Below are 22,188 nucleotides of genomic sequence, written 5' to 3'. Positions count from 1 at the left end.
AGTGCCCCGTGTGAGGATCGAACTCACGACCTTCAGATTATGAGACTGACGCGCTACCTGCTGCGCTAACGAGGCTGAACGGCAATGGGAATTTGCGTGCCACTGCTGGCCACTATACTTGGAAGATGATGCAGGCGGCATTATTTTTTTTCAATTTAGTTTTCTCTATTTTTCCCAAAGAAGGGCAGAAAGTTTTCCCATATGGTCTAGCGGTTAGGATTCCTGGTTTTCACCCAGGTGGCCCGGGTTCGACTCCCGGTATGGGAAACGCAAGACCTTTTAATGACATGTACACTCCTAGTGCTGAAACCTCCAAAGCTGTTTTTCCATTGTAACCTCCAATCATTCCCTAGTTGTCAAAGCCAGGAATGCAGACAAGACAGGTCAAGCTGAGTCGGGAACAGGAAATCAAATAATATCAGAAACAGGGGCAGCTGAAGATCATCCAGCAACTAATGGCTCATGCTGCTTGCTTTAAATAGGCCACTGGGCACCAGAATCTGTCACGCATTGTGTGCGCTTTGGCGTACGCACATGCGCACATGCGCATGTGCACATGAATTCTCCTGGCCGTTCTTGCTCTTCTGCACATTCGCATTGGCAAATTTCTATGTGCCAATCTTCTACGAACCATTCTCTCATACAGACATTATCCTTTTTTTTCACACCTTTGTAAAAGCCCTTTTGAATTCCTCTTTGCTTTTTGCTTTCTGTGTGATGAAACAAAGGGAAGCATGTCACATAGATGGAAAATGCCTCTGTTTTTCCAGGGTGAGTAGACATTGTATCTTGCAAGGTCTGTTAGATGCAGAGTTAAAGATTTCAGCTGGGTGGAATATTTAGGAGGGCAAAAGAGCATTGAAAGCTTGAGCTGCCGCTCACTTTTCCATCCATGTGGCTTCTTGGAAAACTTAAGGGATGAAGAGTAGTGATTTTCATGGATTAAGGACCCCAAGACTCAAAAGAAGCAGAGAGATCAGTGCCCCGTGTGAGGATCGAACTCACGACCTTCAGATTATGAGACTGACGCGCTACCTGCTGCGCTAACGAGGCTGAACGGCAATGGGAATTTGCGTGCCACTGCTGGCCACTATACTTGGAAGATGATGCAGGCGGCATTATTTTTTTTCAATTTAGTTTTCTCTATTTTTCCCAAAGAAGGGCAGAAAGTTTTCCCATATGGTCTAGCGGTTAGGATTCCTGGTTTTCACCCAGGCGGCCCGGGTTCGACTCCCGGTATGGGAAACGCAAGACCTTTTAATGACATGTACACTCCTAGTGCTGAAACCTCCAAAGCTGTTTTTCCATTGTAACCTCCAATCATTCCCTAGTTGTCAAAGCCAGGAATGCAGACAAGACAGGTCAAGCTGAGTCGGGAACAGGAAATCAAATAATATCAGAAACAGGGGCAGCTGAAGATCATCCAGCAACTAATGGCTCATGCTGCTTGCTTTAAATAGGCCACTGGGCACCAGAATCTGTCACGCATTGTGTGCGCTTTGGCGTACGCACATGCGCACATGCGCATGTGCACATGAATTCTCCTGGCCGTTCTTGCTCTTCTGCACATTCGCATTGGCAAATTTCTATGTGCCAATCTTCTACGAACCATTCTCTCATACAGACATTATCCTTTTTTTTCACACCTTTGTAAAAGCCCTTTTGAATTCCTCTTTGCTTTTTGCTTTCTGTGTGATGAAACAAAGGGAAGCATGTCACATAGATGGAAAATGCCTCTGTTTTTCCAGGGTGAGTAGACATTGTATCTTGCAAGGTCTGTTAGATGCAGAGTTAAAGATTTCAGCTGGGTGGAATATTTAGGAGGGCAAAAGAGCATTGAAAGCTTGAGCTGCCGCTCACTTTTCCATCCATGTGGCTTCTTGGAAAACTTAAGGGATGAAGAGTAGTGATTTTCATGGATTAAGGACCCCAAGACTCAAAAGAAGCAGAGAGATCAGTGCCCCGTGTGAGGATCGAACTCACGACCTTCAGATTATGAGACTGACGCGCTACCTGCTGCGCTAACGAGGATGAACGGCAATGAGAATTTGCGTGCCACTGCTGGCCACTATACTTGGAAGATGATGCAGGCGGCATTATTTTTTTTCAATTTAGTTTTCTCTATTTTTCCCAAAGAAGGGCAGAAAGTTTTCCCATATGGTCTAGCGGTTAGGATTCCTGGTTTTCACCCAGGCGGCCCGGGTTCGACTCCCGGTATCGGAAACGCAAGACCTTTTAATGACATGTACACTCCTAGTGCTGAAACCTCCAAAGCTGTTTTTCCATTGTAACCTCCAATCATTCCCTAGTTGTCAAAGCCAGGAATGCAGACAAGACAGGTCAAGCTGAGTCGGGAACAGGAAATCAAATAATATCAGAAACAGGGGCAGCTGAAGATCATCCAGCAACTAATGGCTCATGCTGCTTGCTTTAAATAGGCCACTGGGCACCAGAATCTGTCACGCATTGTGTGCGCTTTGGCGTACGCACATGCGCATGTGCACATGAATTCTCCTGGCCGTTCTTGCTCTTCTGCACATTCGCATTGGCAAATTTCTATGTGCCAATCTTCTACGAACCATTCTCTCATACAGACATTATCCTTTTTTTTCACACCTTTGTAAAAGCCCTTTTGAATTCCTCTTTGCTTTTTGCTTTCTGTGTGATGAAACAAAGGGAAGCATGTCACATAGATGGAAAATGCCTCTGTTTTTCCAGGGTGAGTAGACATTGTATCTTGCAAGGTCTGTTAGATGCAGAGTTAAAGATTTCAGCTGGGTGGAATATTTAGGAGGGCAAAAGAGCATTGAAAGCTTGAGCTGCCGCTCACTTTTCCATCCATGTGGCTTCTTGGAAAACTTAAGGGATGAAGAGTAGTGATTTTCATGGATTAAGGACCCCAAGACTCAAAAGAAGCAGAGAGATCAGTGCCCCGTGTGAGGATCGAACTCACGACCTTCAGATTATGAGACTGACGCGCTACCTGCTGCGCTAACGAGGCTGAACGGCAATGGGAATTTGCGTGCCACTGCTGGCCACTATACTTGGAAGATGATGCAGGCGGCATTATTTTTTTTCAATTTAGTTTTCTCTATTTTTCCCAAAGAAGGGCAGAAAGTTTTCCCATATGGTCTAGCGGTTAGGATTCCTGGTTTTCACCCAGGCGGCCCGGGTTCGACTCCCGGTATGGGAAACGCAAGACCTTTTAATGACATGTACACTCCTAGTGCTGAAACCTCCAAAGCTGTTTTTCCATTGTAACCTCCAATCATTCCCTAGTTGTCAAAGCCAGGAATGCAGACAAGACAGGTCAAGCTGAGTCGGGAACAGGAAATCAAATAATATCAGAAACAGGGGCAGCTGAAGATCATCCAGCAACTAATGGCTCATGCTGCTTGCTTTAAATAGGCCACTGGGCACCAGAATCTGTCACGCATTGTGTGCGCTTTGGCGTACGCACATGCGCACATGAATTCTCCTGGCCGTTCTTGCTCTTCTGCACATTCGCATTGTCAAATTTCTATGTGCCAATCTTCTACGAACCATTCTCTCATACAGACATTATCCTTTTTTTTCACACCTTTGTAAAAGCCCTTTTGAATTCCTCTTTGCTTTTTGCTTTCTGTGTGATGAAACAAAGGGAAGCATGTCACATAGATGGAAAATGCCTCTGTTTTTCCAGGGTGAGTAGACATTGTATCTTGCAAGGTCTGTTAGATGCAGAGTTAAAGATTTCAGCTGGGTGGAATTTTTAGGAGGGCAAAAGAGCATTGAAAGCTTGAGCTGCCGCTCACTTTTCCATCCATGTGGCTTCTTGGAAAACTTAAGGGATGAAGAGTAGTGATTTTCATGGATTAAGGACCCCAAGACTCAAAAGAAGCAGAGAAATCAGTGCCCCGTGAGAGGATCGAACTCACGACCTTCAGATTATGAGACTGACGCGCTACCTGCTGCGCTAACGAGGCTGAACGGCAATGGGAATTTGCGTGCCACTGCTGGCCACTATACTTGGAAGATGATGCAGGCGGCATTATTTTTTTTCAATTTAGTTTTCTCTATTTTTCCCAAAGAAGGGCAGAAAGTTTTCCCATATGGTCTAGCGGTTAGGATTCCTGGTTTTCACCCAGGCGGCCCGGGTTCGACTCCCGGTATGGGAAACGCAAGACCTTTTAATGACATGTACACTCCTAGTGCTGAAACCTCCAAAGCTGTTTTTCCATTGTAACCTCCAATCATTCCCTAGTTGTCAAAGCCAGGAATGCAGACAAGACAGGTCAAGCTGAGTCGGGAACAGGAAATCAAATAATATCAGAAACAGGGGCAGCTGAAGATCATCCAGCAACTAATGGCTCATGCTGCTTGCTTTAAATAGGCCACTGGGCACCAGAATCTGTCACGCATTGTGTGCGCTTTGGCGTACGCACATGCGCATGTGCACATGAATTCTCCTGGCCGTTCTTGCTCTTCTGCACATTCGCATTGGCAAATTTCTATGTGCCAATCTTCTACGAACCATTCTCTCATACAGACATTATCCTTTTTTTTCACACCTTTGTAAAAGCCCTTTTGAATTCCTCTTTGCTTTTTGCTTTCTGTGTGATGAAACAAAGGGAAGCATGTCACATAGATGGAAAATGCCTCTGTTTTTCCAGGGTGAGTAGACATTGTATCTTGCAAGGTCTGTTAGATGCAGAGTTAAAGATTTCAGCTGGGTGGAATATTTAGGAGGGCAAAAGAGCATTGAAAGCTTGAGCTGCCGCTCACTTTTCCATCCATGTGGCTTCTTGGAAAACTTAAGGGATGAAGAGTAGTGATTTTCATGGATTAAGGACCCCAAGACTCAAAAGAAGCAGAGAGATCAGTGCCCCGTGTGAGGATCGAACTCACGACCTTCAGATTATGAGACTGACGCGCTACCTGCTGCGCTAACGAGGCTGAACGGCAATGGGAATTTGCGTGCCACTGCTGGCCACTATACTTGGAAGATGATGCAGGCGGCATTATTTTTTTTCAATTTAGTTTTCTCTATTTTTCCCAAAGAAGGGCAGAAAGTTTTCCCATATGGTCTAGCGGTTAGGATTCCTGGTTTTCACCCAGGCGGCCCGGGTTCGACTCCCGGTATGGGAAACGCAAGACCTTTTAATGACATGTACACTCCTAGTGCTGAAACCTCCAAAGCTGTTTTTCCATTGTAACCTCCAATCATTCCCTAGTTGTCAAAGCCAGGAATGCAGACAAGACAGGTCAAGCTGAGTCGGGAACAGGAAATCAAATAATATCAGAAACAGGGGCAGCTGAAGATCATCCAGCAACTAATGGCTCATGCTGCTTGCTTTAAATAGGCCACTGGGCACCAGAATCTGTCACGCATTGTGTGCGCTTTGGCGTACGCACATGCGCACATGAATTCTCCTGGCCGTTCTTGCTCTTCTGCACATTCGCATTGTCAAATTTCTATGTGCCAATCTTCTACGAACCATTCTCTCATACAGACATTATCCTTTTTTTTCACACCTTTGTAAAAGCCCTTTTGAATTCCTCTTTGCTTTTTGCTTTCTGTGTGATGAAACAAAGGGAAGCATGTCACATAGATGGAAAATGCCTCTGTTTTTCCAGGGTGAGTAGACATTGTATCTTGCAAGGTCTGTTAGATGCAGAGTTAAAGATTTCAGCTGGGTGGAATTTTTAGGAGGGCAAAAGAGCATTGAAAGCTTGAGCTGCCGCTCACTTTTCCATCCATGTGGCTTCTTGGAAAACTTAAGGGATGAAGAGTAGTGATTTTCATGGATTAAGGACCCCAAGACTCAAAAGAAGCAGAGAAATCAGTGCCCCGTGTGAGGATCGAACTCACGACCTTCAGATTATGAGACTGACGCGCTACCTGCTGCGCTAACGAGGCTGAACGGCAATGGGAATTTGCGTGCCACTGCTGGCCACTATACTTGGAAGATGATGCAGGCGGCATTATTTTTTTTCAATTTAGTTTTCTCTATTTTTCCCAAAGAAGGGCAGAAAGTTTTCCCATATGGTCTAGCGGTTAGGATTCCTGGTTTTCACCCAGGCGGCCCGGGTTCGACTCCCGGTATGGGAAACGCAAGACCTTTTAATGACATGTACACTCCTAGTGCTGAAACCTCCAAAGCTGTTTTTCCATTGTAACCTCCAATCATTCCCTAGTTGTCAAAGCCAGGAATGCAGACAAGACAGGTCAAGCTGAGTCGGGAACAGGAAATCAAATAATATCAGAAACAGGGGCAGCTGAAGATCATCCAGCAACTAATGGCTCATGCTGCTTGCTTTAAATAGGCCACTGGGCACCAGAATCTGTCACGCATTGTGTGCGCTTTGGCGTACGCACATGCGCATGTGCACATGAATTCTCCTGGCCGTTCTTGCTCTTCTGCACATTCGCATTGGCAAATTTCTATGTGCCAATCTTCTACGAACCATTCTCTCATACAGACATTATCCTTTTTTTTCACACCTTTGTAAAAGCCCTTTTGAATTCCTCTTTGCTTTTTGCTTTCTGTGTGATGAAACAAAGGGAAGCATGTCACATAGATGGAAAATGCCTCTGTTTTTCCAGGGTGAGTAGACATTGTATCTTGCAAGGTCTGTTAGATGCAGAGTTAAAGATTTCAGCTGGGTGGAATATTTAGGAGGGCAAAAGAGCATTGAAAGCTTGAGCTGCCGCTCACTTTTCCATCCATGTGGCTTCTTGGAAAACTTAAGGGATGAAGAGTAGTGATTTTCATGGATTAAGGACCCCAAGACTCAAAAGAAGCAGAGAGATCAGTGCCCCGTGTGAGGATCGAACTCACGACCTTCAGATTATGAGACTGACGCGCTACCTGCTGCGCTAACGAGGCTGAACGGCAATTGGAATTTGCGTGCCACTGCTGGCCACTATACTTGGAAGATGATGCAGGCGGCATTATTTTTTTTCAATTTAGTTTTCTCTATTTTTCCCAAAGAAGGGCAGAAAGTTTTCCCATATGGTCTAGCGGTTAGGATTCCTGGTTTTCACCCAGGCGGCCCGGGTTCGACTCCCGGTATGGGAAACGCAAGACCTTTTAATGACATGTACACTCCTAGTGCTGAAACCTCCAAAGCTGTTTTTCCATTGTAACCTCCAATCATTCCCTAGTTGTCAAAGCCAGGAATGCAGACAAGACAGGTCAAGCTGAGTCGGGAACAGGAAATCAAATAATATCAGAAACAGGGGCAGCTGAAGATCATCCAGCAACTAATGGCTCATGCTGCTTGCTTTAAATAGGCCACTGGGCACCAGAATCTGTCACGCATTGTGTGCGCTTTGGCGTACGCACATGCGCACATGCGCATGTGCACATGAATTCTCCTGGCCGTTCTTGCTCTTCTGCACATTCGCATTGGCAAATTTCTATGTGCCAATCTTCTACGAACCATTCTCTCATACAGACATTATCCTTTTTTTTCACACCTTTGTAAAAGCCCTTTTGAATTCCTCTTTGCTTTTTGCTTTCTGTGTGATGAAACAAAGGGAAGCATGTCACATAGATGGAAAATGCCTCTGTTTTTCCAGGGTGAGTAGACATTGTATCTTGCAAGGTCTGTTAGATGCAGAGTTAAAGATTTCAGCTGGGTGGAATATTTAGGAGGGCAAAAGAGCATTGAAAGCTTGAGCTGCCGCTCACTTTTCCATCCATGTGGCTTCTTGGAAAACTTAAGGGATGAAGAGTAGTGATTTTCATGGATTAAGGACCCCAAGACTCAAAAGAAGCAGAGAGATCAGTGCCCCGTGTGAGGATCGAACTCACGACCTTCAGATTATGAGACTGACGCGCTACCTGCTGCGCTAACGAGGCTGAACGGCAATTGGAATTTGCGTGCCACTGCTGGCCACTATACTTGGAAGATGATGCAGGCGGCATTATTTTTTTTCAATTTAGTTTTCTCTATTTTTCCCACAGAAGGGCAGAAAGTTTTCCCATATGGTCTAGCGGTTAGGATTCCTGGTTTTCACCCAGGCGGCCCGGGTTCGACTCCCGGTATGGGAAACGCTAGACCTTTTAATGACATGTACACTCCTAGTGCTGAAACCTCCAAAGCTGTTTTTCCACTGTAACCTCCAATCATTCCCTAGTTGTCAAAGCCAGGAATGCAGACAAGACAGGTCAAGCTGAGTCGGGAACAGGAAATCAAATAATATCAGAAACAGGGGCAGCTGAAGATCATCCAGCAACTAATGGCTCATGCTGCTTGCTTTAAATAGGCCACTGGGCACCAGAATCTGTCACGCATTGTGTGCGCTTTGGCGTACGCACATGCGCACATGCGCATGTGCACATGAATTCTCCTGGCCGTTCTTGCTCTTCTGCACATTCGCATTGGCAAATTTCTATGTGCCAATCTTCTACGAACCATTCTCTCATACAGACATTATCCTTTTTTTTCACACCTTTGTAAAAGCCCTTTTGAATTCCTCTTTGCTTTTTGCTTTCTGTGTGATGAAACAAAGGGAAGCATGTCACATAGATGGAAAATGCCTCTGTTTTTCCAGGGTGAGTAGACATTGTATCTTGCAAGGTCTGTTAGATGCAGAGTTAAAGATTTCAGCTGGGTGGAATATTTAGGAGGGCAAAAGAGCATTGAAAGCTTGAGCTGCCGCTCACTTTTCCATCCATGTGGCTTCTTGGAAAACTTAAGGGATGAAGAGTAGTGATTTTCATGGATTAAGGACCCCAAGACTCAAAAGAAGCAGAGAGATCAGTGCCCCGTGTGAGGATCGAACTCACGACCTTCAGATTATGAGACTGACGCGCTACCTGCTGCGCTAACGAGGCTGAACGGCAATGGGAATTTGCGTGCCACTGCTGGCCACTATACTTGGAAGATGATGCAGGCGGCATTATTTTTTTTCAATTTAGTTTTCTCTATTTTTCCCAAAGAAGGGCAGAAAGTTTTCCCATATGGTCTAGCGGTTAGGATTCCTGGTTTTCACCCAGGCGGCCCGGGTTCGACTCCCGGTATGGGAAACGCAAGACCTTTTAATGACATGTACACTCCTAGTGCTGAAACCTCCAAAGCTGTTTTTCCATTGTAACCTCCAATCATTCCCTAGTTGTCAAAGCCAGGAATGCAGACAAGACAGGTCAAGCTGAGTCGGGAACAGGAAATCAAATAATATCAGAAACAGGGGCAGCTGAAGATCATCCAGCAACTAATGGCTCATGCTGCTTGCTTTAAATAGGCCACTGGGCACCAGAATCTGTCACGCATTGTGTGCGCTTTGGCGTACGCACATGCGCATGTGCACATGAATTCTCCTGGCCGTTCTTGCTCTTCTGCACATTCGCATTGGCAAATTTCTATGTGCCAATCTTCTACGAACCATTCTCTCATACAGACATTATCCTTTTTTTTCACACCTTTGTAAAAGCCCTTTTGAATTCCTCTTTGCTTTTTGCTTTCTGTGTGATGAAACAAAGGGAAGCATGTCACATAGATGGAAAATGCCTCTGTTTTTCCAGGGTGAGTAGACATTGTATCTTGCAAGGTCTGTTAGATGCAGAGTTAAAGATTTCAGCTGGGTGGAATATTTAGGAGGGCAAAAGAGCATTGAAAGCTTGAGCTGCCGCTCACTTTTCCATCCATGTGGCTTCTTGGAAAACTTAAGGGATGAAGAGTAGTGATTTTCATGGATTAAGGACCCCAAGACTCAAAAGAAGCAGAGAGATCAGTGCCCCGTGTGAGGATCGAACTCACGACCTTCAGATTATGAGACTGACGCGCTACCTGCTGCGCTAACGAGGCTGAACGGCAATGGGAATTTGCGTGCCACTGCTGGCCACTATACTTGGAAGATGATGCAGGCGGCATTATTTTTTTTCAATTTAGTTTTCTCTATTTTTCCCAAAGAAGGGCAGAAAGTTTTCCCATATGGTCTAGCGGTTAGGATTCCTGGTTTTCACCCAGGCGGCCCGGGTTCGACTCCCGGTATGGGAAACGCAAGACCTTTTAATGACATGTACACTCCTAGTGCTGAAACCTCCAAAGCTGTTTTTCCATTGTAACCTCCAATCATTCCCTAGTTGTCAAAGCCAGGAATGCAGACAAGACAGGTCAAGCTGAGTCGGGAACAGGAAATCAAATAATATCAGAAACAGGGGCAGCTGAAGATCATCCAGCAACTAATGGCTCATGCTGCTTGCTTTAAATAGGCCACTGGGCACCAGAATCTGTCACGCATTGTGTGCGCTTTGGCGTACGCACATGCGCACATGAATTCTCCTGGCCGTTCTTGCTCTTCTGCACATTCGCATTGTCAAATTTCTATGTGCCAATCTTCTACGAACCATTCTCTCATACAGACATTATCCTTTTTTTTCACACCTTTGTAAAAGCCCTTTTGAATTCCTCTTTGCTTTTTGCTTTCTGTGTGATGAAACAAAGGGAAGCATGTCACATAGATGGAAAATGCCTCTGTTTTTCCAGGGTGAGTAGACATTGTATCTTGCAAGGTCTGTTAGATGCAGAGTTAAAGATTTCAGCTGGGTGGAATTTTTAGGAGGGCAAAAGAGCATTGAAAGCTTGAGCTGCCGCTCACTTTTCCATCCATGTGGCTTCTTGGAAAACTTAAGGGATGAAGAGTAGTGATTTTCATGGATTAAGGACCCCAAGACTCAAAAGAAGCAGAGAAATCAGTGCCCCGTGTGAGGATCGAACTCACGACCTTCAGATTATGAGACTGACGCGCTACCTGCTGCGCTAACGAGGCTGAACGGCAATGGGAATTTGCGTGCCACTGCTGCCCACTATACTTGGAAGATGATGCAGGCGGCATTATTTTTTTTCAATTTAGTTTTCTCTATTTTTCCCAAAGAAGGGCAGAAAGTTTTCCCATATGGTCTAGCGGTTAGGATTCCTGGTTTTCACCCAGGCGGCCCGGGTTCGACTCCCGGTATGGGAAACGCAAGACCTTTTAATGACATGTACACTCCTAGTGCTGAAACCTCCAAAGCTGTTTTTCCATTGTAACCTCCAATCATTCCCTAGTTGTCAAAGCCAGGAATGCAGACAAGACAGGTCAAGCTGAGTCGGGAACAGGAAATCAAATAATATCAGAAACAGGGGCAGCTGAAGATCATCCAGCAACTAATGGCTCATGCTGCTTGCTTTAAATAGGCCACTGGGCACCAGAATCTGTCACGCATTGTGTGCGCTTTGGCGTACGCACATGCGCATGTGCACATGAATTCTCCTGGCCGTTCTTGCTCTTCTGCACATTCGCATTGGCAAATTTCTATGTGCCAATCTTCTACGAACCATTCTCTCATACAGACATTATCCTTTTTTTTCACACCTTTGTAAAAGCCCTTTTGAATTCCTCTTTGCTTTTTGCTTTCTGTGTGATGAAACAAAGGGAAGCATGTCACATAGATGGAAAATGCCTCTGTTTTTCCAGGGTGAGTAGACATTGTATCTTGCAAGGTCTGTTAGATGCAGAGTTAAAGATTTCAGCTGGGTGGAATATTTAGGAGGGCAAAAGAGCATTGAAAGCTTGAGCTGCCGCTCACTTTTCCATCCATGTGGCTTCTTGGAAAACTTAAGGGATGAAGAGTAGTGATTTTCATGGATTAAGGACCCCAAGACTCAAAAGAAGCAGAGAGATCAGTGCCCCGTGTGAGGATCGAACTCACGACCTTCAGATTATGAGACTGACGCGCTACCTGCTGCGCTAACGAGGCTGAACGGCAATGGGAATTTGCGTGCCACTGCTGGCCACTATACTTGGAAGATGATGCAGGCGGCATTATTTTTTTTCAATTTAGTTTTCTCTATTTTTCCCAAAGAAGGGCAGAAAGTTTTCCCATATGGTCTAGCGGTTAGGATTCCTGGTTTTCACCCAGGCGGCCCGGGTTCGACTCCCGGTATGGGAAACGCAAGACCTTTTAATGACATGTACACTCCTAGTGCTGAAACCTCCAAAGCTGTTTTTCCATTGTAACCTCCAATCATTCCCTAGTTGTCAAAGCCAGGAATGCAGACAAGACAGGTCAAGCTGAGTCGGGAACAGGAAATCAAATAATATCAGAAACAGGGGCAGCTGAAGATCATCCAGCAACTAATGGCTCATGCTGCTTGCTTTAAATAGGCCACTGGGCACCAGAATCTGTCACGCATTGTGTGCGCTTTGGCGTACGCACATGCGCACATGCGCATGTGCACATGAATTCTCCTGGCCGTTCTTGCTCTTCTGCACATTCGCATTGGCAAATTTCTATGTGCCAATCTTCTACGAACCATTCTCTCATACAGACATTATCCTTTTTTTTCACACCTTTGTAAAAGCCCTTTTGAATTCCTCTTTGCTTTTTGCTTTCTGTGTGATGAAACAAAGGGAAGCATGTCACATAGATGGAAAATGCCTCTGTTTTTCCAGGGTGAGTAGACATTGTATCTTGCAAGGTCTGTTAGATGCAGAGTTAAAGATTTCAGCTGGGTGGAATATTTAGGAGGGCAAAAGAGCATTGAAAGCTTGAGCTGCCGCTCACTTTTCCATCCATGTGGCTTCTTGGAAAACTTAAGGGATGAAGAGTTGTGATTTTCATGGATTAAGGACCCCAAGACTCAAAAGAAGCAGAGAGATCAGTGCCCCGTGTGAGGATCGAACTCACGACCTTCAGATTATGAGACTGACGCGCTACCTGCTGCGCTAACGAGGCTGAACGGCAATGGGAATTTGCGTGCCACTGCTGGCCACTATACTTGGAAGATGATGCAGGCGGCATTATTTTTTTTCAATTTAGTTTTCTCTATTTTTCCCAAAGAAGGGCAGAAAGTTTTCCCATATGGTCTAGCGGTTAGGATTCCTGGTTTTCACCCAGGCGGCCTGGGTTCGACTCCCGGTATGGGAAACACAAGACCTTTTAATGACATGTACACTCCTAGTGCTGAAACCTCCAAAGCTGTTTTTCCATTGTAACCTCCAATCATTCCCTAGTTGTCAAAGCCAGGAATGCAGACAAGACAGGTCAAGCTGAGTCGGGAACAGGAAATCAAATAATATCAGAAACAGGGGCAGCTGAAGATCATCCAGCAACTAATGGCTCATGCTGCTTGCTTTAAATAGGCCACTGGGCACCAGAATCTGTCACGCATTGTGTGCGCTTTGGCGTACGCACATGCGCACATGCGCATGTGCACATGAATTCTCCTGGCCGTTCTTGCTCTTCTGCACATTCGCATTGGCAAATTTCTATGTGCCAATCTTCTACGAACCATTCTCTCATACAGACATTATCCTTTTTTTTCACACCTTTGTAAAAGCCCTTTTGAATTCCTCTTTGCTTTTTGCTTTCTGTGTGATGAAACAAAGGGAAGCATGTCACATAGATGGAAAATGCCTCTGTTTTTCCAGGGTGAGTAGACATTGTATCTTGCAAGGTCTGTTAGATGCAGAGTTAAAGATTTCAGCTGGGTGGAATATTTAGGAGGGCAAAAGAGCATTGAAAGCTTGAGCTGCCGCTCACTTTTCCATCCATGTGGCTTCTTGGAAAACTTAAGGGATGAAGAGTAGTGATTTTCATGGATTAAGGACCCCAAGACTCAAAAGAAGCAGAGAGATCAGTGCCCCGTGTGAGGATCGAACTCACGACCTTCAGATTATGAGACTGACGCGCTACCTGCTGCGCTAACGAGGCTGAACGGCGATGGGAATTTGCGTGCCACTGCTGGCCACTATACTTGGAAGATGATGCAGGCGGCATTATTTTTTTTCAATTTAGTTTTCTCTATTTTTCCCAAAGAAGGGCAGAAAGTTTTCCCATATGGTCTAGCGGTTAGGATTCCTGGTTTTCACCCAGGCGGCCCGGGTTCGACTCCCGGTATGGGAAACGCAAGACCTTTTAATGACATGTACACTCCTAGTGCTGAAACCTCCAAAGCTGTTTTTCCATTGTAACCTCCAATCATTCCCTAGTTGTCAAAGCCAGGAATGCAGACAAGACAGGTCAAGCTGAGTCGGGAACAGGAAATCAAATAATATCAGAAACAGGGGCAGCTGAAGATCATCCAGCAACTAATGGCTCATGCTGCTTGCTTTAAATAGGCCACTGGGCACCAGAATCTGTCACGCATTGTGTGCGCTTTGGCGTACGCACATGCGCACATGCGCATGTGCACATGAATTCTCCTGGCCGTTCTTGCTCTTCTGCACATTCGCATTGGCAAATTTCTATGTGCCAATCTTCTACGAACCATTCTCTCATACAGACATTATCCTTTTTTTTCACACCTTTGTAAAAGCCCTTTTGAATTCCTCTTTGCTTTTTGCTTTCTGTGTGATGAAACAAAGGGAAGCATGTCACATAGATGGAAAATGCCTCTGTTTTTCCAGGGTGAGTAGACATTGTATCTTGCAAGGTCTGTTAGATGCAGAGTTAAAGATTTCAGCTGGGTGGAATATTTAGGAGGGCAAAAGAGCATTGAAAGCTTGAGCTGCCGCTCACTTTTCCATCCATGTGGCTTCTTGGAAAACTTAAGGGATGAAGAGTAGTGATTTTCATGGATTAAGGACCCCAAGACTCAAAAGAAGCAGAGAGATCAGTGCCCCGTGTGAGGATCGAACTCACGACCTTCAGATTATGAGACTGACGCGCTACCTGCTGCGCTAACGAGGCTGAACGGCAATGGGAATTTGCGTGCCACTGCTGGCCACTATACTTGGAAGATGATGCAGGCGGCATTATTTTTTTTCAATTTAGTTTTCTCTATTTTTCCCAAAGAAGGGCAGAAAGTTTTCCCATATGGTCTAGCGGTTAGGATTCCTGGTTTTCACCCAGGCGGCCCGGGTTCGACTCCCGGTATGGGAAACGCAAGACCTTTTAATGACATGTACACTCCTAGTGCTGAAACCTCCAAAGCTGTTTTTCCATTGTAACCTCCAATCATTCCCTAGTTGTCAAAGCCAGGAATGCAGACAAGACAGGTCAAGCTGAGTCGGGAACAGGAAATCAAATAATATCAGAAACAGGGGCAGCTGAAGATCATCCAGCAACTAATGGCTCATGCTGCTTGCTTTAAATAGGCCACTGGGCACCAGAATCTGTCACGCATTGTGTGCGCTTTGGCGTGCGCACATGCGCATGTGCACATGAATTCTCCTGGCCGTTCTTGCTCTTCTGCACATTCGCATTGGCAAATTTCTATGTGCCAATCTTCTACGAACCATTCTCTCATACAGACATTATCCTTTTTTTCACACCTTTGTAAAAGCCCTTTTGAATTCCTCTTTGCTTTTTGCTTTCTGTGTGATGAAACAAAGGGAAGCATGTCACATAGATGGAAAATGCCTCTGTTTTTCCAGGGTGAGTAGACATTGTATCTTGCAAGGTCTGTTAGATGCAGAGTTAAAGATTTCAGCTGGGTGGAATATTTAGGAGGGCAAAAGAGCATTGAAAGCTTGAGCTGCCGCTCACTTTTCCATCCATGTGGCTTCTTGGAAAACTTAAGGGATGAAGAGTAGTGATTTTCATGGATTAAGGACCCCAAGACTCAAAAGAAGCAGAGAGATCAGTGCCCCGTGTGAGGATCGAACTCACGACCTTCAGATTATGAGACTGACGCGCTACCTGCTGCGCTAACGAGGCTGAACGGCAATGGGAATTTGCGTGCCACTGCTGGCCACTATACTTGGAAGATGATGCAGGCGGCATTATTTTTTTTCAATTTAGTTTTCTCTATTTTTCCCAAAGAAGGGCAGAAAGTTTTCCCATATGGTCTAGCGGTTAGGATTCCTGGTTTTCACCCAGGCGGCCCGGGTTCGACTCCCGGTATGGGAAACGCAAGACCTTTTAATGACATGTACACTCCTAGTGCTGAAACCTCCAAAGCTGTTTTTCCATTGTAACCTCCAATCATTCCCTAGTTGTCAAAGCCAGGAATGCAGACAAGACAGGTCAAGCTGAGTCGGGAACAGGAAATCAAATAATATCAGAAACAGGGGCAGCTGAAGATCATCCAGCAACTAATGGCTCATGCTGCTTGCTTTAAATAGGCCACTGGGCACCAGAATCTGTCACGCATTGTGTGCGCTTTGGCGTACGCACATGCGCACATGAATTCTCCTGGCCGTTCTTGCTCTTCTGCACATTCGCATTGTCAAATTTCTATGTGCCAATCTTCTACGAACCATTCTCTCATACAGACATTATCCTTTTTTTTCACACCTTTGTAAAAGCCCTTTTGAATTCCTCTTTGCTTTTTGCTTTCTGTGTGATGAAACAAAGGGAAGCATGTCACATAGATGGAAAATGCCTCTGTTTTTCCAGGGTGAGTAGACATTGTATCTTGCAAGGTCTGTTAGATGCAGAGTTAAAGATTTCAGCTGGGTGGAATTTTTAGGAGGGCAAAAGAGCATTGAAAGCTTGAGCTGCCGCTCACTTTTCCATCCATGTGGCTTCTTGGAAAACTTAAGGGATGAAGAGTAGTGATTTTCATGGATTAAGGACCCCAAGACTCAAAAGAAGCAGAGAGATCAGTGCCCCGTGTGAGGATCGAACTCACGACCTTCAGATTATGAGACTGACGCGCTACCTGCTGCGCTAACGAGGCTGAACGGCAATGGGAATTTGCGTGCCACTGCTGGCCACTATACTTGGAAGATGATGCAGGCGGCATTATTTTTTTTCAATTTAGTTTTCTCTATTTTTCCCAAAGAAGGGCAGAAAGTTTTCCCATATGGTCTAGCGGTTAGGATTCCTGGTTTTCACCCAGGCGGCCCGGGTTCGACTCCCAGTATGGGAAACGCAAGACCTTTTAATGACATGTACACTCCTAGTGCTGAAACCTCCAAAGCTGTTTTTCCATTGTAACCTCCAATCATTCCCTAGTTGTCAAAGCCAGGAATGCAGACAAGACAGGTCAAGCTGAGTCGGGAACAGGAAATCAAATAATATCAGAAACAGGGGCAGCTGAAGATCATCCAGCAACTAATGGCTCATGCTGCTTGCTTTAAATAGGCCACTGGGCACCAGAATCTGTCACGCATTGTGTGCGCTTTGGCGTACGCACATGCACACATGCGCATGTGCACATGAATTCTCCTGGCCGTTCTTGCTCTTCTGCACATTCGCATTGGCAAATTTCTATGTGCCAATCTTCTACGAACCATTCTCTCATACAGACATTATCCTTTTTTTTCACACCTTTGTAAAAGCCCTTTTGAATTCCTCTTTGCTTTTTGCTTTCTGTGTGATGAAACAAAGGGAAGCATGTCACATAGATGGAAAATGCCTCTGTTTTTCCAGGGTGAGTAGACATTGTATCTTGCAAGGTCTGTTAGATGCAGAGTTAAAGATTTCAGCTGGGTGGAATATTTAGGAGGGCAAAAGAGCATTGAAAGCTTGAGCTGCCGCTCACTTTTCCATCCATGTGGCTTCTTGGAAAACTTAAGGGATGAAGAGTAGTGATTTTCATGGATTAAGGACCCCAAGACTCAAAAGAAGCAGAGAGATCAGTGCCCCGTGTGAGGATCGAACTCACGACCTTCAGATTATGAGACTGACGCGCTACCTGCTGCGCTAACGAGGCTGAACGGCAATGGGAATTTGCGTGCCACTGCTGGCCACTATACTTGGAAGATGATGCAGGCGGCATTATTTTTTTTCAATTTAGTTTTCTCTATTTTTCCCAAAGAAGGGCAGAAAGTTTTCCCATATGGTCTAGCGGTTAGGATTCCTGGTTTTCACCCAGGCGGCCCGGGTTCGACTCCCGGTATGGGAAACACAAGACCTTTTAATGACATGTACACTCCTAGTGCTGAAACCTCCAAAGCTGTTTTTCCATTGTAACCTCCAATCATTCCCTAGTTGTCAAAGCCAGGAATGCAGACAAGACAGGTCAAGCTGAGTCGGGAACAGGAAATCAAATAATATCAGAAACAGGGGCAGCTGAAGATCATCCAGCAACTAATGGCTCATGCTGCTTGCTTTAAATAGGCCACTGGGCACCAGAATCTGTCACGCATTGTGTGCGCTTTGGCGTACGCACATGCGCACATGCGCATGTGCACATGAATTCTCCTGGCCGTTCTTGCTCTTCTGCACATTCGCATTGGCAAATTTCTATGTGCCAATCTTCTACGAACCATTCTCTCATACAGACATTATCCTTTTTTTTCACACCTTTGTAAAAGCCCTTTTGAATTCCTCTTTGCTTTTTGCTTTCTGTGTGATGAAACAAAGGGAAGCATGTCACATAGATGGAAAATGCCTCTGTTTTTCCAGGGTGAGTAGACATTGTATCTTGCAAGGTCTGTTAGATGCAGAGTTAAAGATTTCAGCTGGGTGGAATATTTAGGAGGGCAAAAGAGCATTGAAAGCTTGAGCTGCCGCTCACTTTTCCATCCATGTGGCTTCTTGGAAAACTTAAGGGATGAAGAGTAGTGATTTTCATGGATTAAGGACCCCAAGACTCAAAAGAAGCAGAGAGATCAGTGCCCCGTGTGAGGATCGAACTCACGACCTTCAGATTATGAGACTGACGCGCTACCTGCTGCGCTAACGAGGCAATGGGAATTTGCGTGCCACTGCTGGCCACTATACTTGGAAGATGATGCAGGCGGCATTATTTTTTTTCAATTTAGTTTTCTCTATTTTTCCCAAAGAAGGGCAGAAAGTTTTCCCATATGGTCTAGCGGTTAGGATTCCTGGTTTTCACCCAGGCGGCCCGGGTTCGACTCCCGGTATGGGAAACGCAAGACCTTTTAATGACATGTACACTCCTAGTGCTGAAACCTCCAAAGCTGTTTTTCCATTGTAACCTCCAATCATTCCCTAGTTGTCAAAGCCAGGAATGCAGACAAGACAGGTCAAGCTGAGTCGGGAACAGGAAATCAAATAATATCAGAAACAGGGGCAGCTGAAGATCATCCAGCAACTAATGGCTCATGCTGCTTGCTTTAAATAGGCCACTGGGCACCAGAATCTGTCACGCATTGTGTGCGCTTTGGCGTACGCACATGCGCACATGCGCATGTGCACATGAATTCTCCTGGCCGTTCTTGCTCTTCTGCACATTCGCATTGGCAAATTTCTATGTGCCAATCTTCTACGAACCATTCTCTCATACAGACATTATCCTTTTTTTTCACACCTTTGTAAAAGCCCTTTTGAATTCCTCTTTGCTTTTTGCTTTCTGTGTGATGAAACAAAGGGAAGCATGTCACATAGATGGAAAATGCCTCTGTTTTTCCAGGGTGAGTAGACATTGTATCTTGCAAGGTCTGTTAGATGCAGAGTTAAAGATTTCAGCTGGGTGGAATATTTAGGAGGGCAAAAGAGCATTGAAAGCTTGAGCTGCCGCTCACTTTTCCATCCATGTGGCTTCTTGGAAAACTTAAGGGATGAAGAGTAGTGATTTTCATGGATTAAGGACCCCAAGACTCAAAAGAAGCAGAGAGATCAGTGCCCCGTGTGAGGATCGAACTCACGACCTTCAGATTATGAGACTGACGCGCTACCTGCTGCGCTAACGAGGCTGAACGGCAATGGGAATTTGCGTGCCACTGCTGGCCACTATACTTGGAAGATGATGCAGGCGGCATTATTTTTTTTCAATTTAGTTTTCTCTATTTTTCCCAAAGAAGGGCAGAAAGTTTTCCCATATGGTCTAGCGGTTAGGATTCCTGGTTTTCACCCAGGCAGCCCGGGTTCGACTCCCGGTATGGGAAACGCAAGACCTTTTAATGACATGTACACTCCTAGTGCTGAAACCTCCAAAGCTGTTTTTCCATTGTAACCTCCAATCATTCCCTAGTTGTCAAAGCCAGGAATGCAGACAAGACAGGTCAAGCTGAGTCGGGAACAGGAAATCAAATAATATCAGAAACAGGGGCAGCTGAAGATCATCCAGCAACTAATGGCTCATGCTGCTTGCTTTAAATAGGCCACTGGGCACCAGAATCTGTCACGCATTGTGTGCGCTTTGGCGTGCGCACATGCGCATGTGCACATGAATTCTCCTGGCCGTTCTTGCTCTTCTGCACATTCGCATTGGCAAATTTCTATGTGCCAATCTTCTACGAACCATTCTCTCATACAGACATTATCCTTTTTTTTCACACCTTTGTAAAAGCCCTTTTGAATTCCTCTTTGCTTTTTGCTTTCTGTGTGATGAAACAAAGGGAAGCATGTCACATAGATGGAAAATGCCTCTGTTTTTCCAGGGTGAGTAGACATTGTATCTTGCAAGGTCTGTTAGATGCAGAGTTAAAGATTTCAGCTGGGTGGAATATTTAGGAGGGCAAAAGAGCATTGAAAGCTTGAGCTGCCGCTCACTTTTCCATCCATGTGGCTTCTTGGAAAACTTAAGGGATGAAGAGTAGTGATTTTCATGGATTAAGGACCCCAAGACTCAAAAGAAGCAGAGAGATCAGTGCCCCGTGTGAGGATCGAACTCACGACCTTCAGATTATGAGACTGACGCGCTACCTGCTGCGCTAACGAGGCTGAACGGCAATGGGAATTTGCGTGCCACTGCTGGCCACTATACTTGGAAGATGATGCAGGCGGCATTATTTTTTTTCAATTTAGTTTTCTCTATTTTTCCCAAAGAAGGGCAGAAAGTTTTCCCATATGGTCTAGCGGTTAGGATTCCTGGTTTTCACCCAGGCGGCCCGGGTTCGACTCCCGGTATGGGAAACGCAAGACCTTTTAATGACATGTACACTCCTAGTGCTGAAACCTCCAAAGCTGTTTTTCCATTGTAACCTCCAATCATTCCCTAGTTGTCAAAGCCAGGAATGCAGACAAGACAGGTCAAGCTGAGTCGGGAACAGGAAATCAAATAATATCAGAAACAGGGGCAGCTGAAGATCATCCAGCAACTAATGGCTCATGCTGCTTGCTTTAAATAGGCCACTGGGCACCAGAATCTGTCACGCATTGTGTGCGCTTTGGCGTACGCACATGCGCACATGAATTCTCCTGGCCGTTCTTGCTCTTCTGCACATTCGCATTGTCAAATTTCTATGTGCCAATCTTCTACGAACCATTCTCTCATACAGACATTATCCTTTTTTTTCACACCTTTGTAAAAGCCCTTTTGAATTCCTCTTTGCTTTTTGCTTTCTGTGTGATGAAACAAAGGGAAGCATGTCACATAGATGGAAAATGCCTCTGTTTTTCCAGGGTGAGTAGACATTGTATCTTGCAAGGTCTGTTAGATGCAGAGTTAAAGATTTCAGCTGGGTGGAATTTTTAGGAGGGCAAAAGAGCATTGAAAGCTTGAGCTGCCGCTCACTTTTCCATCCATGTGGCTTCTTGGAAAACTTAAGGGATGAAGAGTAGTGATTTTCATGGATTAAGGACCCCAAGACTCAAAAGAAGCAGAGAGATCAGTGCCCCGTGTGAGGATCGAACTCACGACCTTCAGATTATGAGACTGACGCGCTACCTGCTGCGCTAACGAGGCTGAACGGCAATGGGAATTTGCGTGCCACTGCTGGCCACTATACTTGGAAGATGATGCAGGCGGCATTATTTTTTTTCAATTTAGTTTTCTCTATTTTTCCCAAAGAAGGGCAGAAAGTTTTCCCATATGGTCTAGCGGTTAGGATTCCTGGTTTTCACCCAGGCGGCCCGGGTTCGACTCCCAGTATGGGAAACGCAAGACCTTTTAATGACATGTACACTCCTAGTGCTGAAACCTCCAAAGCTGTTTTTCCATTGTAACCTCCAATCATTCCCTAGTTGTCAAAGCCAGGAATGCAGACAAGACAGGTCAAGCTGAGTCGGGAACAGGAAATCAAATAATATCAGAAACAGGGGCAGCTGAAGATCATCCAGCAACTAATGGCTCATGCTGCTTGCTTTAAATAGGCCACTGGGCACCAGAATCTGTCACGCATTGTGTGCGCTTTGGCGTACGCACATGCACACATGCGCATGTGCACATGAATTCTCCTGGCCGTTCTTGCTCTTCTGCACATTCGCATTGGCAAATTTCTATGTGCCAATCTTCTACGAACCATTCTCTCATACAGACATTATCCTTTTTTTTCACACCTTTGTAAAAGCCCTTTTGAATTCCTCTTTGCTTTTTGCTTTCTGTGTGATGAAACAAAGGGAAGCATGTCACATAGATGGAAAATGCCTCTGTTTTTCCAGGGTGAGTAGACATTGTATCTTGCAAGGTCTGTTAGAT

The 22,188-nt window shown here is 45.3% G+C and overlaps 45 non-coding genes across 45 annotated transcripts; 22 read left to right on the top strand and 23 right to left on the bottom strand.

Moving 5' to 3' along the window:
- Positions 1-2: 2 nt before the first annotated feature.
- Positions 3-75, bottom strand: TRNAM-CAU (transfer RNA methionine (anticodon CAU)). The gene has a single exon. It is a non-coding gene; the product is annotated as a tRNA-Met (tRNA).
- A 120-nt stretch (positions 76-195) lies between these two features.
- On the top strand, positions 196-267 carry TRNAE-UUC (transfer RNA glutamic acid (anticodon UUC)). Its single transcript has one exon. It is a non-coding gene; the product is annotated as a tRNA-Glu (tRNA).
- A 713-nt stretch (positions 268-980) lies between these two features.
- On the bottom strand, positions 981-1,053 carry TRNAM-CAU (transfer RNA methionine (anticodon CAU)). Its single transcript has one exon. It is a non-coding gene; the product is annotated as a tRNA-Met (tRNA).
- A 120-nt stretch (positions 1,054-1,173) lies between these two features.
- Positions 1,174-1,245, top strand: TRNAE-UUC (transfer RNA glutamic acid (anticodon UUC)). Its single transcript has one exon. It is a non-coding gene; the product is annotated as a tRNA-Glu (tRNA).
- A 713-nt stretch (positions 1,246-1,958) lies between these two features.
- Positions 1,959-2,031, bottom strand: TRNAM-CAU (transfer RNA methionine (anticodon CAU)). Its single transcript has one exon. It is a non-coding gene; the product is annotated as a tRNA-Met (tRNA).
- Positions 2,032-2,928: 897 nt separating this feature from the next.
- Positions 2,929-3,001, bottom strand: TRNAM-CAU (transfer RNA methionine (anticodon CAU)). Its single transcript has one exon. It is a non-coding gene; the product is annotated as a tRNA-Met (tRNA).
- Positions 3,002-3,121: 120 nt separating this feature from the next.
- TRNAE-UUC (transfer RNA glutamic acid (anticodon UUC)) lies at positions 3,122-3,193 on the top strand. The gene has a single exon. It is a non-coding gene; the product is annotated as a tRNA-Glu (tRNA).
- A 699-nt stretch (positions 3,194-3,892) lies between these two features.
- On the bottom strand, positions 3,893-3,965 carry TRNAM-CAU (transfer RNA methionine (anticodon CAU)). The gene has a single exon. It is a non-coding gene; the product is annotated as a tRNA-Met (tRNA).
- Positions 3,966-4,085: 120 nt separating this feature from the next.
- Positions 4,086-4,157, top strand: TRNAE-UUC (transfer RNA glutamic acid (anticodon UUC)). The gene has a single exon. It is a non-coding gene; the product is annotated as a tRNA-Glu (tRNA).
- A 705-nt stretch (positions 4,158-4,862) lies between these two features.
- TRNAM-CAU (transfer RNA methionine (anticodon CAU)) lies at positions 4,863-4,935 on the bottom strand. Its single transcript has one exon. It is a non-coding gene; the product is annotated as a tRNA-Met (tRNA).
- A 120-nt stretch (positions 4,936-5,055) lies between these two features.
- Positions 5,056-5,127, top strand: TRNAE-UUC (transfer RNA glutamic acid (anticodon UUC)). Its single transcript has one exon. It is a non-coding gene; the product is annotated as a tRNA-Glu (tRNA).
- A 699-nt stretch (positions 5,128-5,826) lies between these two features.
- TRNAM-CAU (transfer RNA methionine (anticodon CAU)) lies at positions 5,827-5,899 on the bottom strand. The gene has a single exon. It is a non-coding gene; the product is annotated as a tRNA-Met (tRNA).
- A 120-nt stretch (positions 5,900-6,019) lies between these two features.
- Positions 6,020-6,091, top strand: TRNAE-UUC (transfer RNA glutamic acid (anticodon UUC)). The gene has a single exon. It is a non-coding gene; the product is annotated as a tRNA-Glu (tRNA).
- A 705-nt stretch (positions 6,092-6,796) lies between these two features.
- On the bottom strand, positions 6,797-6,869 carry TRNAM-CAU (transfer RNA methionine (anticodon CAU)). The gene has a single exon. It is a non-coding gene; the product is annotated as a tRNA-Met (tRNA).
- A 120-nt stretch (positions 6,870-6,989) lies between these two features.
- TRNAE-UUC (transfer RNA glutamic acid (anticodon UUC)) lies at positions 6,990-7,061 on the top strand. Its single transcript has one exon. It is a non-coding gene; the product is annotated as a tRNA-Glu (tRNA).
- A 713-nt stretch (positions 7,062-7,774) lies between these two features.
- On the bottom strand, positions 7,775-7,847 carry TRNAM-CAU (transfer RNA methionine (anticodon CAU)). The gene has a single exon. It is a non-coding gene; the product is annotated as a tRNA-Met (tRNA).
- A 120-nt stretch (positions 7,848-7,967) lies between these two features.
- On the top strand, positions 7,968-8,039 carry TRNAE-UUC (transfer RNA glutamic acid (anticodon UUC)). The gene has a single exon. It is a non-coding gene; the product is annotated as a tRNA-Glu (tRNA).
- A 713-nt stretch (positions 8,040-8,752) lies between these two features.
- On the bottom strand, positions 8,753-8,825 carry TRNAM-CAU (transfer RNA methionine (anticodon CAU)). Its single transcript has one exon. It is a non-coding gene; the product is annotated as a tRNA-Met (tRNA).
- A 120-nt stretch (positions 8,826-8,945) lies between these two features.
- Positions 8,946-9,017, top strand: TRNAE-UUC (transfer RNA glutamic acid (anticodon UUC)). Its single transcript has one exon. It is a non-coding gene; the product is annotated as a tRNA-Glu (tRNA).
- A 705-nt stretch (positions 9,018-9,722) lies between these two features.
- On the bottom strand, positions 9,723-9,795 carry TRNAM-CAU (transfer RNA methionine (anticodon CAU)). Its single transcript has one exon. It is a non-coding gene; the product is annotated as a tRNA-Met (tRNA).
- Positions 9,796-9,915: 120 nt separating this feature from the next.
- TRNAE-UUC (transfer RNA glutamic acid (anticodon UUC)) lies at positions 9,916-9,987 on the top strand. Its single transcript has one exon. It is a non-coding gene; the product is annotated as a tRNA-Glu (tRNA).
- Positions 9,988-10,686: 699 nt separating this feature from the next.
- TRNAM-CAU (transfer RNA methionine (anticodon CAU)) lies at positions 10,687-10,759 on the bottom strand. Its single transcript has one exon. It is a non-coding gene; the product is annotated as a tRNA-Met (tRNA).
- Positions 10,760-10,879: 120 nt separating this feature from the next.
- On the top strand, positions 10,880-10,951 carry TRNAE-UUC (transfer RNA glutamic acid (anticodon UUC)). Its single transcript has one exon. It is a non-coding gene; the product is annotated as a tRNA-Glu (tRNA).
- A 705-nt stretch (positions 10,952-11,656) lies between these two features.
- TRNAM-CAU (transfer RNA methionine (anticodon CAU)) lies at positions 11,657-11,729 on the bottom strand. Its single transcript has one exon. It is a non-coding gene; the product is annotated as a tRNA-Met (tRNA).
- Positions 11,730-11,849: 120 nt separating this feature from the next.
- On the top strand, positions 11,850-11,921 carry TRNAE-UUC (transfer RNA glutamic acid (anticodon UUC)). Its single transcript has one exon. It is a non-coding gene; the product is annotated as a tRNA-Glu (tRNA).
- Positions 11,922-12,634: 713 nt separating this feature from the next.
- Positions 12,635-12,707, bottom strand: TRNAM-CAU (transfer RNA methionine (anticodon CAU)). Its single transcript has one exon. It is a non-coding gene; the product is annotated as a tRNA-Met (tRNA).
- Positions 12,708-12,827: 120 nt separating this feature from the next.
- TRNAE-UUC (transfer RNA glutamic acid (anticodon UUC)) lies at positions 12,828-12,899 on the top strand. The gene has a single exon. It is a non-coding gene; the product is annotated as a tRNA-Glu (tRNA).
- A 713-nt stretch (positions 12,900-13,612) lies between these two features.
- Positions 13,613-13,685, bottom strand: TRNAM-CAU (transfer RNA methionine (anticodon CAU)). Its single transcript has one exon. It is a non-coding gene; the product is annotated as a tRNA-Met (tRNA).
- A 120-nt stretch (positions 13,686-13,805) lies between these two features.
- TRNAE-UUC (transfer RNA glutamic acid (anticodon UUC)) lies at positions 13,806-13,877 on the top strand. The gene has a single exon. It is a non-coding gene; the product is annotated as a tRNA-Glu (tRNA).
- A 713-nt stretch (positions 13,878-14,590) lies between these two features.
- Positions 14,591-14,663, bottom strand: TRNAM-CAU (transfer RNA methionine (anticodon CAU)). The gene has a single exon. It is a non-coding gene; the product is annotated as a tRNA-Met (tRNA).
- Positions 14,664-14,783: 120 nt separating this feature from the next.
- Positions 14,784-14,855, top strand: TRNAE-UUC (transfer RNA glutamic acid (anticodon UUC)). Its single transcript has one exon. It is a non-coding gene; the product is annotated as a tRNA-Glu (tRNA).
- A 704-nt stretch (positions 14,856-15,559) lies between these two features.
- On the bottom strand, positions 15,560-15,632 carry TRNAM-CAU (transfer RNA methionine (anticodon CAU)). Its single transcript has one exon. It is a non-coding gene; the product is annotated as a tRNA-Met (tRNA).
- Positions 15,633-15,752: 120 nt separating this feature from the next.
- On the top strand, positions 15,753-15,824 carry TRNAE-UUC (transfer RNA glutamic acid (anticodon UUC)). Its single transcript has one exon. It is a non-coding gene; the product is annotated as a tRNA-Glu (tRNA).
- Positions 15,825-16,523: 699 nt separating this feature from the next.
- On the bottom strand, positions 16,524-16,596 carry TRNAM-CAU (transfer RNA methionine (anticodon CAU)). Its single transcript has one exon. It is a non-coding gene; the product is annotated as a tRNA-Met (tRNA).
- A 120-nt stretch (positions 16,597-16,716) lies between these two features.
- Positions 16,717-16,788, top strand: TRNAE-UUC (transfer RNA glutamic acid (anticodon UUC)). Its single transcript has one exon. It is a non-coding gene; the product is annotated as a tRNA-Glu (tRNA).
- A 713-nt stretch (positions 16,789-17,501) lies between these two features.
- On the bottom strand, positions 17,502-17,574 carry TRNAM-CAU (transfer RNA methionine (anticodon CAU)). The gene has a single exon. It is a non-coding gene; the product is annotated as a tRNA-Met (tRNA).
- Positions 17,575-17,694: 120 nt separating this feature from the next.
- On the top strand, positions 17,695-17,766 carry TRNAE-UUC (transfer RNA glutamic acid (anticodon UUC)). The gene has a single exon. It is a non-coding gene; the product is annotated as a tRNA-Glu (tRNA).
- A 713-nt stretch (positions 17,767-18,479) lies between these two features.
- On the bottom strand, positions 18,480-18,552 carry TRNAM-CAU (transfer RNA methionine (anticodon CAU)). Its single transcript has one exon. It is a non-coding gene; the product is annotated as a tRNA-Met (tRNA).
- A 112-nt stretch (positions 18,553-18,664) lies between these two features.
- Positions 18,665-18,736, top strand: TRNAE-UUC (transfer RNA glutamic acid (anticodon UUC)). The gene has a single exon. It is a non-coding gene; the product is annotated as a tRNA-Glu (tRNA).
- A 713-nt stretch (positions 18,737-19,449) lies between these two features.
- Positions 19,450-19,522, bottom strand: TRNAM-CAU (transfer RNA methionine (anticodon CAU)). Its single transcript has one exon. It is a non-coding gene; the product is annotated as a tRNA-Met (tRNA).
- Positions 19,523-19,642: 120 nt separating this feature from the next.
- Positions 19,643-19,714, top strand: TRNAE-UUC (transfer RNA glutamic acid (anticodon UUC)). Its single transcript has one exon. It is a non-coding gene; the product is annotated as a tRNA-Glu (tRNA).
- Positions 19,715-20,419: 705 nt separating this feature from the next.
- On the bottom strand, positions 20,420-20,492 carry TRNAM-CAU (transfer RNA methionine (anticodon CAU)). Its single transcript has one exon. It is a non-coding gene; the product is annotated as a tRNA-Met (tRNA).
- Positions 20,493-20,612: 120 nt separating this feature from the next.
- TRNAE-UUC (transfer RNA glutamic acid (anticodon UUC)) lies at positions 20,613-20,684 on the top strand. The gene has a single exon. It is a non-coding gene; the product is annotated as a tRNA-Glu (tRNA).
- Positions 20,685-21,383: 699 nt separating this feature from the next.
- On the bottom strand, positions 21,384-21,456 carry TRNAM-CAU (transfer RNA methionine (anticodon CAU)). The gene has a single exon. It is a non-coding gene; the product is annotated as a tRNA-Met (tRNA).
- Positions 21,457-21,576: 120 nt separating this feature from the next.
- TRNAE-UUC (transfer RNA glutamic acid (anticodon UUC)) lies at positions 21,577-21,648 on the top strand. The gene has a single exon. It is a non-coding gene; the product is annotated as a tRNA-Glu (tRNA).
- The last annotated feature ends 540 nt before the right edge of the window (positions 21,649-22,188 follow it).

This window comes from Aquarana catesbeiana, linkage group LG03 (assembly GCF_042186555.1).
Source record: "Aquarana catesbeiana isolate 2022-GZ linkage group LG03, ASM4218655v1, whole genome shotgun sequence".
Lineage (NCBI taxonomy): Eukaryota > Metazoa > Chordata > Amphibia > Anura > Ranidae > Aquarana > Aquarana catesbeiana.
This window is presented reverse-complemented; position numbering and strand designations above follow the sequence as displayed.